Source organism: Hyaena hyaena, unplaced genomic scaffold, assembly GCF_003009895.1.
Source record: "Hyaena hyaena isolate Hyena2069 unplaced genomic scaffold, ASM300989v1 scaffold_75, whole genome shotgun sequence".
NCBI classification, from domain to species: Eukaryota; Metazoa; Chordata; class Mammalia; order Carnivora; family Hyaenidae; genus Hyaena; species Hyaena hyaena.
In genome coordinates this window covers 2,071,538-2,085,558 of record NW_024080707.1, presented here as the reverse complement: position 1 = coordinate 2,085,558, position 14,021 = coordinate 2,071,538, and the positions used below count along the sequence as shown (strand labels likewise).

Here is a 14,021-nt window from a genome sequence, read left to right as displayed (position 1 = left end):
AATATAAACATATGATAAACAAAAATAAATGCCATGAGGAAAAATGAAGGATGGTAATGAAGGAACAGACAGGCCATTTTAGACAGGGTGGCTAGAGGAGGTGGTACTTAATTTATTTTATGAAACAGGGGTCAGTGTCATCATAGACCCTTCTGAACATCTTCACTCAGACATTGTCTTTTTTTTCTTCAATGTGTATTTCTTTTTGAGAGAGAGAAAGAGACAGAGTGTGAGCAGGGGAGAGGCAGGAGAGAGAAGGAGACACAGAACCGAAGCTGGCTCCAGGCTCTGAGCTGTCAGCACAGAGCACCACGTGGGACAGTGAGATCATGACCTGAGCTGAAGTCCAATGCTTAACTGACCGAGCCACCCACGCAGCCCCCAGATGTTGTCTTTTAAGTTCTGACTGCTCACAACCTCCTCTGCCCTAGGTGCTCTGTAGATAATGGGTACTGGTTATTCCCCTCTGTAGATCAGTCAACTGATCTCCAAAAAGATTAACTGATCCAATTCAGGACCTCACTAAGTTTGAGTAGAGCAATAACAAGAAATACACCTACCTATTCCTCTCATCCCCAGAAATTGCTGGGTGAAATGCAATATTGACATGGAAAATGTGCTGGAGTAGGAGTCGAGATAAGAGGGTTGAAGACCTGTCTCGACCACTATTAACTGAGTGCTGTAGGGTAGGTAACAACCTGTCTGGCACCAGTTTCCTCATCTGTAAAGTAGGGCCAATCATATCTGCCCTGTGTGCGTACCAGGCTTTTCAGAAGATCAAAAGGAAGAATAGATGTGGTACTTGGTAAACTAAGCCCTATATAAAGGTAAGGTATAATTAGCAACATACTAGGGCATATTTAAGAGAACTAATTGCTAGTGTTCACCTGGTCATTACTGCAGCCCAAGAGTCATATATAGCTGCAGAGTGAAAACTTGTTGTGGCCACTAGGGGTCCTGGAATTGATTTCTAGCTGCCACAATGTAAAGACTCCTTGAACGCTTGGGGAAATTTTTAGTATTTGGTTTTTGTTCCCATATTTCCTTGGCAGTGGATAATACCGTTATGCTCCTCTTTGACAACTTAAGACCGAAGGGGAAAATCTGCCGTCACTGGAACTCCTTGCTGGCCACCAAATGAGCCATGTTGGTGCACTGACCAGGTCAAAGAAAAAGGCATCTCCATAGCCAAGGACCAAGTCCAGGACAGCCAAAATGTGCCCAGTTAGGAGCACCTTTAGGATCAGAAAGGGGGGACAAGAAGTAGGTGGTAAGAAGCCACCATTTGTGCACTCTTTCATTCGGTAAATAGTCATTGTGCCAAGCACTGCGCTGAACACTGGGAATATTCAGCGCTGAGCAAAGCATTCTGTCCTCAAGAAGCTTGTGGCTTCAGGGCAAGAGATTTCTATAAGGCACGCTGATTTAGTGATTAGGCAGAGGAATCTCTGCCTAAGGGGCAGGGGCCATAAAGCAGGAGAGATGCTTCCAACCTTTCCAACCTGGGCTCTGCCATTTACTGGCCCTGACGTAAGCCAGGATACTTCCCTACACCTCTCTCTGTCTACATTTCCTGATCTGTAAGATGCAGATAATAATGGAACCTACCTTCTAGTGTTGGGTGAGGCTCAAATGAGTTAATACATGTAAAGTACATGGCGTAAAGCCTGACACATAAAGTGAGGGCTCCAGAAATGCAGTTAGACTAATATTACTACCTTGTGACCTGGGTCAAATTTACCCCTTTGCACCTGATGCAGAAAATAATAACTAGCCTGTAGTGCTACTATGAGAGTTACATATCAGAAAGAATATAAAGGCCTTGGCATAAAGGCCTTTGCTTCACTCCAGGGGGTGAGCTTTCATCAAGTAGGCTTCCCAAGAAAAAAGGCAAAGGCTGAGAGGAGTGAGGAAGTGAGAAAAGGGCTGCCATTTATATTAAAAAGAACCAATGTTTTTTTCAAGAGTGTGGTCATTTCTAGGGTACCTACATTTTACCCAACATTGTATTTTGAAAAGTTTCAGGGGCTCCTGTGTGGCTCAGTCAGTTAAGCATCTGACTTGGGCTCTGGTCATGATCTCACGGTTTGAGGGTTCAAGCCCCCTGTTGGCCTCTGTGTTGACAGCTCAGAGCCTGGAGCCTGCTTTGGATTCTGTGTCTCCCTCTCTCTCTGCCCCTCCACTGCTCACACTCTGTCTCTCTCTCAAAAGTAAATAAACGTTAAAAACATTTTTTCAAAGAAAAGTTTCAAATATACAAAACGTTGGAAGCATTGCATGGTGAACATCTTCAAGTACATTTTGCTCTATTTGCTTTATCACATATCTGTTCGTTTCTCTATCCATCTTCAATTGATTTAAAAGAAAATTAAGTGGAAAGAGGTTCAATGTCTTCTTCAAAGGCTCTTTTTGAGCCTTTATTTCCCCTCCTGCTACAATATTTACAGAAGCCTTACACCTCTGATTCTAGGGCCATCCTCTTCAGGGTCAGGTGAATTCTCAGAAGCCTTGTCTAGCCCACAATAAACCCCAAAGCCCCATCCGGTTGAGGGACAAGAATGAGCTCAAGCCTTGGAACTTTCCAAAATAAAGCAATGTCTCTGACAGACCCCACACTTTATATCAGCTGGTATCAGGGAGCACTGTAAACAACCGCTAATGGAAATGATCTCCATCTCAATAACTGGATTTGCGAAAGCTCAGACAGGCTCCACTGGCCACCAAGTCCTTTCACAGCTCTGCACAGGCCTTGTCTTGTTTGATGCCACTTCTGAGTCACCAGACCAGTGAGTCATGCCCAGTAAGGGAGGCCATCTTGCGAGCAAAACCAAACACAATTTTCAAGAACAATGAGTGAAACCCTGAATTGAAAAAGAATAAGGCTTTTTGTTGTCTTTTTCAAACAAAAGTGAAAGAAAAAATGTGGCTGTTAATACTGTGGGTTCAACTTCCTTGCTGAACATTTTACTCTGGAGAAAAACTGAGCAAAAAAGAGCTTTTACATTCTCTTGGAAATCTGAGAGCAAAAGAGACTTGAAGCCTATAAGCTTTCCAAATTATGCAGACCTAATGACCTTTCGATGACTTGCCTCCACCCTCTTGAAGCTTAGTCATCCATTCTCAAAACCTGCTGAGGTGGTGATGGCATGCACTGCCATGTTCAGTCTTCCTCCAGCCAGCCAAGCTCCTGTATGCTCAGAGCATCTGAGTGGCCATAAAGGAGGCAAAATAGAGAAAGAAAAATTGCTGATGGGGGTGGAGGAAGGTTTGTGATGAGGGTCACCACAGAGGAGGGCAGGTGACTCTAAGAAAAGCTGGGTAGGCTTGCACGAAGCCAAGCTACAAGGCAAAGAAGAGGGAACTGATACGTGGAGCTACCTCTGCGCCAGGCACGCTTAACATCATCTTTATACATTTCCTGGGAACATATTTGTCAAGCATTGTGTTTAAGGCAAAGACTTTTCACAGCACACTGCTTGGGTTTGCATCCCAGCTTACTAGTTGCATAACTTTGGAAACATTACTTAACCTCTCTGTGCTTCAGTTTTCTCATTAGCAAAACAGAGATGGTAAAACAAGGTTGTTGTCAAAATAAAATAAAATAAAAATATGCACAGGTTTTGGACACGGCTGGCACACAATGAGCATGCCTAGGTGTTAACGCTTGCCGTTCCATCCTTTTTAGATGAGAAAAGATTGAGGCAGAAAGGAGAAATGACTTGCCAAAGGATACATGACTACAAAGTAGCACAGCTAGGATACTTTGTTCTCAAAACAACATTGTGAGGGAGGTGATACCATCTTCCTTTTATGGATGAGAGCTTGCAAGCCCAAGAGAGGCCCAGTAACTTGCTCATGCCTAAGTTACTCACAGTAAATGAGAGAGTTAACATTTAGAGCCCACATTTGCTGACTTTAAAGCCTTTGCAGATCCCAGTGAGCCAGTGGTTCTCAAACTTTAGCACACGTCAGAACTACTACAGGCCTCGTTAAAACGGATTGCTAGACCCTATCTCTGCTGTCTGATTTGGTAGCAACGGAGAGGGAGCCAACAATTTGCATTTTTAACAAGTCCCAGGAGATGTTGATGCTACTATTCTGGAGACCACACTTGGAGAACCACTGTGCAACAATCATGCACCTGTATGCAGACCAGATGGTAGGGGGAGAAACAGGGCCTACAGATCACGGGTCAATGAGTTTTTCCCACTCTGTCACAGTGTTGGTTACTTCACAGAGCCTAGCAAGTATCCTCGTATTTACATAGGCCTTTCATATTTATGATCTCATTTGACCTTTCCAATATCCCTAGGTAGCAATTATTATCTCCACTCACTGTGATTTTTTTTTAAGGGGCATATGGCTACAAAATGGCAGTGAGAGATTGAACTGCAGATCACCTGTCTACCTCTCCAAGTAACTTGTCCTGGAAAGCACATCTGCTGACAGAGACTGGCTATAGTTCCCATCGCTGTCTTTCCAGGGAAGACTGCAGCTCAGGGAAGGACTCTTTGTCCCACCAAGACTTGGGGGGAGGTAATTTCCTGTGGGAGAAACTCAAAGCCAGTTTTGTACCATTATTTCAAGGTCTACTTCTTATAAAATACTTCCACCAACTATTCACTTCCTTCTCTATAACCTAAAAGCTTTGATATTTGTATAAAATGTACTTCTTTAGAAAGGTTGGAAGCATTTGGTGGGTTAATTTCCATTGGGTACAGCTTCTTCATATTCCCATTTGGAACAGCTTGCATGCTTAGGTATATTTTTAAAAGTTGTTTGGGGGCGCCTGGGTGGCTCAGTCGGTTAAGTGTCTGACTTCAGCTCAGGTCATGATCCCATGGTTTGTGAGTTCGAGCCCCATGTGGGGCTCTGTGCTGACAGCTCAGAGCCTGGAGGCTGCTTCAGATTCTGTGTCTCCCTCTCCCTCTGCCCCTCCCCTGCTCACACTCTGTATGTATGTGTTAATAAACATTAAAATATTTTAATAAATATTAAAAAAAATTTTAATAAAATAAATGAGAAAAGAGATAAATAGGCCTAATTCACACATGGCCAATACTCACGTGAAAAGATCTTCACTGTTTATGAAGGAAATTTAGTATAAAACAATGGTGCAGTACGATTTCACATCATGAAATTAGGCAAGCATTAAAAAGTCTGACAGGATGTAAGGAATCAAGAATCATACACACTCCTGGTAGGAACAAGATTAGCACAAATGTATGGAGATCAGCTATCTTTCCAAATTAAAACAGTATATACTTCTAACCCAGTAACTGTCCTTCTAGGTATTTATCCTACTTACAGTCACACATGATCATATGGTAAATTTCAGGTGCATTCTCTTTGGATATACCTCCATATCCTAAAGGATCTTTTCATTACAAACCCATTTATTGAACATCTGCTATATTCAGGACACAGTGTTAGGCTGAAAAGATGCCAAGAGTCCCCAAAAGCTAAACTACTTCTCACTTGGAGCCTCCTGGTGGAGTAAAAAAGGGTGGGAATAAAAAAGATGGTGTGGAAGACCTCCTGGGTAGTACAGAAGGAACAGCTGCCCCTAAGGAGCTTCTAGCCATGTTTCACTCCCACAGGTTACTGAGCTCTCCAGCCTCATGACTAACCATTGTTGGGATGTGATCATATAGCAGACTATCTGAACCAATATGAATAAAAATAATAACTACCACTTTGTGAGCCACTGTGTCCCAGGCACTTTATATACATTAACTCATTTAATCATCACCGTAACACCGTGACGTAGGAATTATCATCTCTCTTTTGTGTATATGTTTATATCATCTCCATTTTATTTATACATGTGATATGTAAGAGAGCTTTAGAAAGATTTAGCACCTTGCCCAAGATCACACAGCATATTACTGTGCCACTTATTTATGGCAGTTTCAAATCAGAGTCTGCCACCAAACCACACGATTCTAGATACCCAAATTAGTGGCTATCAATTATGAATTGATGCCCCATCATTATGAGAAATTCAGGCCACCTTTTTAAAAAATCAAATAAAATTGGGATCTCGATTTCTTTCATTGCAAGGTATTTATTAATTTTACTTCTCTGCATTTTTGTGGAGGGAGATGTGGCAGAAAGAATGTTGTATGGTCAGTCAGGCCTTAGTCTGCCAGTCCCCAGTCTTATGGCCTCCCGCAAGTCACTGTCTCTTGGTTCACCTTCTCATCTATAAAATGGAGGAAATAAACACCATCTGGCCCCCCTGCTTCTGAGGTGCTGTCAAAATTGAAACAAGATCTTATAGTTGACCTATTCCAGAAGCTACAAAGTGTCATATAACATAAGACATTATAATGGTTGTAGGGGAGAAGGGGAAATACAGAAATATAGTGATCGACCAAGATCCTACTTAAGAAAAAGAGGTATGGCATGACAATGAGCCCTAGGAAGCCGTGGGTGAGCTCTAGGACATTAAGAGAAGAGAGAAAAGGACAGGTGTGTACACAGTATAGACCTGGCTTTAAAAAGCACAGAACTAGAGGGGCGCCTGGGTGGCTCAGTCTGCTGAGCCCTCGACTTGGGCTCAGGTCATGATCTCAGTTGGGTTAGTGAGCTCGGGCCTTGCAAGGGGCTCTCTGCTGTCAGCCTGGTGCCCACTTGGGACCCTCTGTCCTGCTCTGTCTCTGCCCCTCCCCCACTGGTGCTATCTCAGAAAAATAAACATCTTTTAAAAAACCTATAGAACTAGACAACTTCTTGTAATCCATTTTACTACAGTGGGAATGTCAATTTAGTCCTCTTTTGTAAATGTTCACACAACACCTGGAATTACACTCTGCATATAATTATCACTCAAGGAATACTTGTTGCAATGACCCTTCTCTTTGACTCCTCAGGCAAACTAAAGAAAAGGGGTGGTCAGCCTTCAGACCTACTAAGTTTCAGCAAGAGTTTGACTGCAGTGGGGAAGGAATTTAATTGTGCATTGACTAAAAGTAATAACCCATTCTTTGAAAGCCAGCAAGATGACAATACCAAGCCAGTGTCGCTCTAATGACCAACAATAGAAAAGCTTGTTTTGTGATGTAATAAATAAATATTTAAAAGATAATTCTTGTTCTTTGTCAAATTTAGTTTTAGAATGTTAACTGTGTGCCAGCATTTTACAATGATTAACACATTTAGCTCATCGATTCTTTTAATCTTCAAAACAATCCTGCAGTGGGTGGGGGGTGAGGGCGTAGGGGGCCCAGTGGGCACCACTGTATCTATCACAGGGCCCTGGTGCAATGTAGCTTCTGCCCTGGGTCGGGTCGGCCATTTTAGAAATCAAGGCATGTCAGTCTCTCAGAAAAAGAATCCTCAGATGATGGAAACAGATAGAAAGGACAAGACAGAACACACACACACACACACATACACACACACACAGGTACCTACCTAGAAGGTACCAAGCTCAGACTTAGTCTGGTAGGGGATGCAAAGATGAAGATGAGAGCCTGCTCACGTGGGTTCTAAAATACCAGATGAACAGGGACGGATGCCGTAGAGGTGACAGCATACTAACAAAAAAGAGGTTACAGGTGTCAGAAACCCCAGGAAGGCCTTCCCAGAGAAAATGGCATTTGTGCAGCCCTGACTGACGGGCGGCTGAGAGAGTAAGGCATGGCCATTACAAATACGCACACGGCAGTGAGCTAGCAGATCATGTCATGTCCTGGCTTAGAACACTTCAGTAGCTTCCCGGCTCACTTTAGAAAGAAATACCGGTCACTCCTCTTCATATCCTACCCAGACCCTGATCCAGGTCCGGCCTCCCTCACCTTCCCCTTGCTAAGCTCAGGCACACTGGGAAGGTTTCTACTTCTTATTCTCTCTGGCAGGAATACTCTCCCCAGGCTCCATGCTGGAGTAACTCTTACTCAGCCTTCAGGTCTCCGCTTAAATCACACTGCCTCAGAGAGGTGTCCCCTGTCCATCTGCGCGGAAGCCAGGGTGCCTCTGCCTTTTTCCCCTCTCCCAGCAGACTATGTGATTCCTTCCCAGCACACACAGCCATTTGTAAGGGGGGTGTTTCGCTGTTTTATGTGTGTAATGTCTGCTCCCCTTCTAGAAGTAGTGCCAGGAGCTGGGCCTTGTCTATCCTGTTCACTCCAGGCCCCGGCACATGGCAGGAGAGCAATAAAAATTGTGGCAACAATGAATAGAGTGAATCAGTGATTGAACACAGGCGAGTTACGGCCCGCGTGGGGAGAGGGTGGAATGCGTTGGGGAAGTAGTTTACTAGGAGTAGAGCTCAGGAGGTAACAGGGAATCACGCAGACAGGTTGGAAAGGGGTGGGTCTACATGGAGAGGACCTTGAAGGTAGCCTTGGGTCCGGATTCATTCCCCCAAAGGCTACTGCATTGCAGGCACGGGGCCAGGTGTGGAGCCTGAGTAAACTGTGGCTCCAAGGCACCCTGAATTCCTTCTGGTCAGGGTCAAACGTACAGACAGGGGCTTCCGCGGGAAGCAAGCTGCAACCACCCGGCCCAACGACTGGTGCCTAAAGGGCCAAGGGGTAGAGGGACAAAGGGGAAAGGGGACCGCGGCAGACCGGTCCCCGCACTTCGGCGAGCGGCTCCCGGAGAGCTCGGGGGGGGGGGGGGGGGGGGGGGGGGGGGGGGGGGGGGGGGGGCGGCATTGGTCTTGTCACAGGGGCCGAGGGTCATCCGGGCCGCGCCGCCCCCGCCCTCAGGTCCCAGGGGCCGAGAGGTGGGCGCGAGCCGCCGCCACCGCGGGCGCCCTGCAGCCGAGGCCGCGCCGGCCGCGCGCGGTAACAGGTCCCCGGGCAGGACCACACTCACCCTGCGCCGCCTTGGGAGCCGAGCGCGTCCTCCACAGCCGCCGGGTCGCCTTCCACGGCCGCAGCGAAGAAAACAGCCTCCGGCTCTTCTTGCCGCCCTTCTCAGTTGCTCCCATCTGTGCGCCCGCGCCCCTCCCCCGCCGCCGCCGCCGCCGCCGCCCGAGGGTGGCCTCGCGTCTCCCCCGCCGCCGCGCTTCTGCAGGTGCCGGGCGGTCGCCGGGGTGGACGCGGCCGCGGGGGGAGGAGCTTGCGGCCGTGGTGGGGGTGGGGGTGGGGCGGGGGCGGGGGGGCGGCTCGCGTCCAGCCTGCGGGTGCGGCGGCCGGAGGCGCGGACGCTGCTGCGAGGCGCCCCCCAGGGAAGCCCAGGGCGCCGGGTGGCTTTGCAGGTGAGCGCTTTAGTCCCCCGTCCTTCGTTCAGGGACGTCGCTGGAGTGCCAGGTACTGCGAGGCGTCATTAATTAACACCGGAGCCCCCGGGGAAGTGCACTGATTGTATCCCCAAATCACAAATGATCGAGTTGAAGCTCGCGGAGGTTAAGTCGTCTGCCCAGAGATAATTGGTGACATTTCCCCAGTTCTGGGCTCCAGTTGCATTTTTTTCAAACCTTGCTATTGCCTCAGAACGATACCACATTATATTTTTAAAATTATATATATATTTATATAATATATAATTATAATTTTTATATGTATATAATATATAATTATATTCCTGTAATGTAATTATATATTTATATGTTATGTATTATTTTAAAAATATTTATTTATATCTGACAGATATTCCTACTTTCCTCATACAACAGCTCATGATTCTTTGAGAACCCATTCTATGTCCAGGCACGTTTACATACATGTTGTTAAACCTCACTGCTTCCTGTGGGGTGGGAGGGATTTTCCCATTTTCCAATTGAGGAACCCAAAATGGCAGAGCTGAGGCCGCCCCTGACAGGCACCACTTTGTCTCTGTGGCAATTTGATTTGTAATTGGAAATGTCTGGGAGGAAGATCCAACTCAAGATCCCTTCACCCTTCCCTGGCTGTAGTAAGAATGGCTAATATTTATGGGATGCTTTTTATGTGCCGGATTTTACATACATTGCCTTATTTAACCCTCCCAAGAATTCTCAAGGGAGAGAAACTATTAATATCCACACTTTACAGATAAAACAAGCCACATCAGGGAGGGCAGGTTACACATATAAAGTCTTAATAAAGGTTGTATGCTGGTTGAATAATGAAACTGGCATTTTTAAAGACTCAAACAAGTATCATACAATAGCTTCACCAGGTGATCAAAATTAAAATCACCAATGGAGGCAGATAAAATGTAAATGCCTCCAGATGTGTTACACTAGAGAAAGGCACATCAGCTTTGTAATACTTTGGCCACAAATCCATAACCTGAATCTAATCATAGGGAAATCAAAGATAAACCCCAAATGAGGACAGCACTTTAAAAGTGGGAATGGTAGGGGGCACCTGGGTGACTCAGTATGTTAAGCATTGACTTTGGCTCAGGTCTTAATCTCAGAGTTCATGAGTTTGAGCCCAGCACCCACTCTCTGCTGTCAGTGCAGAGCCCACTTCGTATCCTCTGCCCGCCCCCCTCTCTGCCCCTCCCCTGCTCACTCTCTCTCAAAAATAAATCATTTTAAAAAAAAGTGGAAGTGGGGGTGGTACAGTATTCTTTCAACATCTTAAAAGATGAAAAGCTGTGGAGATGTCCTAGGTTAAAAGAGGCTAAAGAGACATGACAACAAAAATACCTAACCGTAGAGCATACCCCATATTGGAAGGTTTTATAATCTAAAGGGCATTACCGGGCCAACTTTCAAAAAAACTGAAATATCGATAGTAGAGTAGATAAAAGTGTTCATGGATGATAAATTGATTGGAGTTGATAACTGTACTGTGGTTATGTAGGAAAATATCCCTAAATACACATTAACATATTTAGGAATAAGGGGCCATGATGCATTCAACTTAGCTTTAAATGGTTTAGGGAAAAAGAGTATCATTATATATATGTGTGTGTGTTTATTTCTGAGATAGGTACCGAAAGAGTACAACTGCTGGTTTTACAGTAGTTGTTTAGTTTTATAAGAAGCTGCTAAACTCTTTTCCAGAGTGTCTACACACACACACACACACACACATTTGTGTGTATTTATAGAGGGGCAAGTGATAAAGCAAATGCAGCAAAATGTAAATAATAGGTGAGTCTGGATAAAGAATACATGGGTATATTTTGTAAGTTCCATAGGGAAAATAATTAAGGTGCTAAGAATTACTCTACCTGATATTAAGGCCTACAATAAAACTACAGATATCAAAACAGTGTGGTGTTGGCAGAGGGATAGATACATATGTCAATGAAATAGAATAAAGAACCCAGAAACAGACCCATAGGTATAAATATACCCAAGTGATCTTTGACAATCGTGTGAAAGCAATCCAATAGAGGGAAGAAAGTTTTCTGAAGAAGTGATGCTAGAACAATTGGACATCCATTGGCCAAAAAATGAACCTCAACCTAAACCTCACACTTTATACAAAAATCAAGTCAAATGAGTTGCAGGCTTAAATGTAAAATGTAAAACTCTAAAAATTCTAGAAAAACAAAGTAGAATAAAATCTTCTAGTATCTAGAACTTTGCAAAGAGTTCTTAGACTTGTTACTAAAAGCATGATTCATAAGAGGAAAAGTTGATAAATTGAGCCTTATCAAAATTAAGTAATTTTGGTCTGTGAAGGACTCTGTTAAAAGGATGAGAAGACAGGCTTCAGATGGGGCAAAAATACTTGCAAACTATATATCCAACAAAGGACTCATGGTTATAATAAAGAATTCTCAAAACTCAACATTAAAAAAATCCAATTAGAAAATGTGCAAAAGACATGAACTGATGTCACTAAAGAGGATACACTGATGGCAAATAAGCACATGAAAAGATATGCAACATCATTAACCATTAAGGAAATACAAATTAAAACCAAAATGAGATATCACTACACACCTTATCAGAAGGCGAAAATGAAATCTAGTAACAACACCAAATGCTGGCAAGGATGCAGAGGGAGAAACTGGATCAGTCATATGTTGCTAGTAGGAATGTAAAATGGTACAGACACTCTGGAAAAGAGTTTAGCAGCTTCTTAAAAAACTAAACAAACAACTAGTGTAAAACCAGCAATTGTACTCTTTGGGTACCTATCCCAGAAATAAAACGTATGTTCACACAAAAACCTATATACAAATATTCATAAGAGTTCTGTTTGTAATAGCCAAAATCTAGAAACAAGTCAGATGTCCTGAAATGGGTGAATGGTTAAACACACTGTGGTACCTCCAGACCATGAAACGATACTGAGAAATAAAAAGTAACAAACTATTGATTCAGGCACCAAACTATATAAATCTCCAGCGAATTTTGTTGACTTAAAAAAGCCAATCTCAAAAGGTTGTATACTATACGACTCCATTTATAGAACATTCTTGAAATGGCAAAATTATAGAAATAGAGAATATATAGTGGATGCCAGGAATGAGGCAGGTAGTTGTGGCTATAAAAGGGCAACACAGGGGATTCCATGGTGATGGAACTGTTACTGTAACCTTGAGTGTGTCAGTCTCAGCCTATTGGTTGTGATCTTAGATTAGAATTTTGCACAATGTTACCATTATATTTTAAAAAGTGATTGTGGGATCTCTTGTTCTAGTTTTTACAACTGCATTTCAACCTATAATCATTTTTAAAATAAAAAAGGTTAATTTTTTTAAAAAGGTACATATCTACAATTTAGTATAATTTGCTCCAATATATAAAAAAAAGTTGAGCCCAGATTCAACCTAGATTGCCTTCATGGTTGCCCTCAACTGTATCATGACCCTGTATCACTGTGGGATGCCAGGGATCATCTGCTAGGTCTCAAGGAGGACTTTGAAAGGTCATAGGAGCACAGGGACTCAGGTCAGCCAAAGAAGGCTAAATTAACATTTTGGTTTGGTATGGGGCCCTTACTGGTCTAGATAAATGACACCTTAAAAGTACTAATGGGACAGCTCTATATTATTCTTTCTCTAATCCAGAAGATTAGGAAGCTATACAGTGAGGAAGGGAAAGTGGAAGAGACTGTGAAGAGCATGGAAACTCAGAGTATCCTCTCTCTAACTATCAGCAACAAGCTGACTTTTCTTCTGTACCAACCTTCATTCCCCATGGCATCCAGACTAAAAGTCCAAAAAAATAGGCCCTAGGAGAAGTGATCTAAGGGAGCCTAGGTGACTCAGTCAGTTAAGTGTCCGACTTTGGCTCAGGTCCTGATATCACCATTCGTGGGTTTGAGCCCCGTATCAGGCTCTGTGCTGGCAGCTCAGAGCCTGGAGCCTGCTTTGGATTCTGCTTCTCCCTTTCTCTCTCTGACCCTCCCCTGCTCATACTGTCTCTCTCTCTCTCTCTCTGAGAAATAAATTAAGAAAAAAAAACCATTAAGTAAATAAATAAATAAATAAATTTGTAAATTTGTAAAAAAAAAAAAAAAAGGAAGTGATCTAATTAACAGCGCTACTCAGGAATAGTGGCCACACACCACCAGCTCATACCCTAGACTAGGATTGCCCTTTGCTCCTGGGCCCTCTTACCTGGCCTTGGGATTGGGACACCTGGAACCTAGTCTTGGTTACCCAAATAATCTGTAAAATATTGGTCCCTTCTCCTCCTAGCTTATACTATTTTAATTACCACTACCACCCTCACTCCCTTTAGTGGAAGGGACTTAATCAGATAATCTAAAAGTTTCCTTCCGGGATTTGCCACCCTTCTTCCCTGTATGTCCTGACTCTGACTTGCTGGTTTTAGAATTGTGCCAAGTGATGGGAGCCCCAGTGGGCCTGTCTTAGAGACTCATCTTTTCTTCCATTGGCCTGGCTTGTCCCGTGGACTGAAGCAGCAACTTGGAGGGGCCCACTTGTTCACTGCTTGGATTTCACTGGCCAGGGCAGCATGAGAGAGGCATTCTTTGGCTTGCCCTTTTAGCCCAAACATCATGTGATTTTATGGCACTCTCCAGCTCAGAGCTGAAACAAAGCCAGAAGCCTCTGGCTCCCACAGTCATAGCTTGCTCCGGCACATCCAGTGGGGAGCCTTCTCCCCAGTCCCTGGAGTCCATGGGAAAAGAATGCGGCCTGAAGGAAGA

At 44.0% G+C, this 14,021-nt stretch overlaps 1 protein-coding gene across 1 annotated transcript in view; it reads right to left on the bottom strand.

Annotated features, from left to right (window-relative positions):
• The window catches only part of DNAJC6 (DnaJ heat shock protein family (Hsp40) member C6), a 146,050-nt gene extending 137,149 nt beyond the window's left edge, over positions 1-8,901 (bottom strand). The window contains exon 1 of the mRNA XM_039233405.1: positions 8,827-8,901. The gene's annotated coding sequence lies outside the window, so the exon portion shown is untranslated. The remainder of the gene's footprint in view (positions 1-8,826) is intronic.
• Between the last annotated feature and the right edge of the window lie 5,120 nt (positions 8,902-14,021).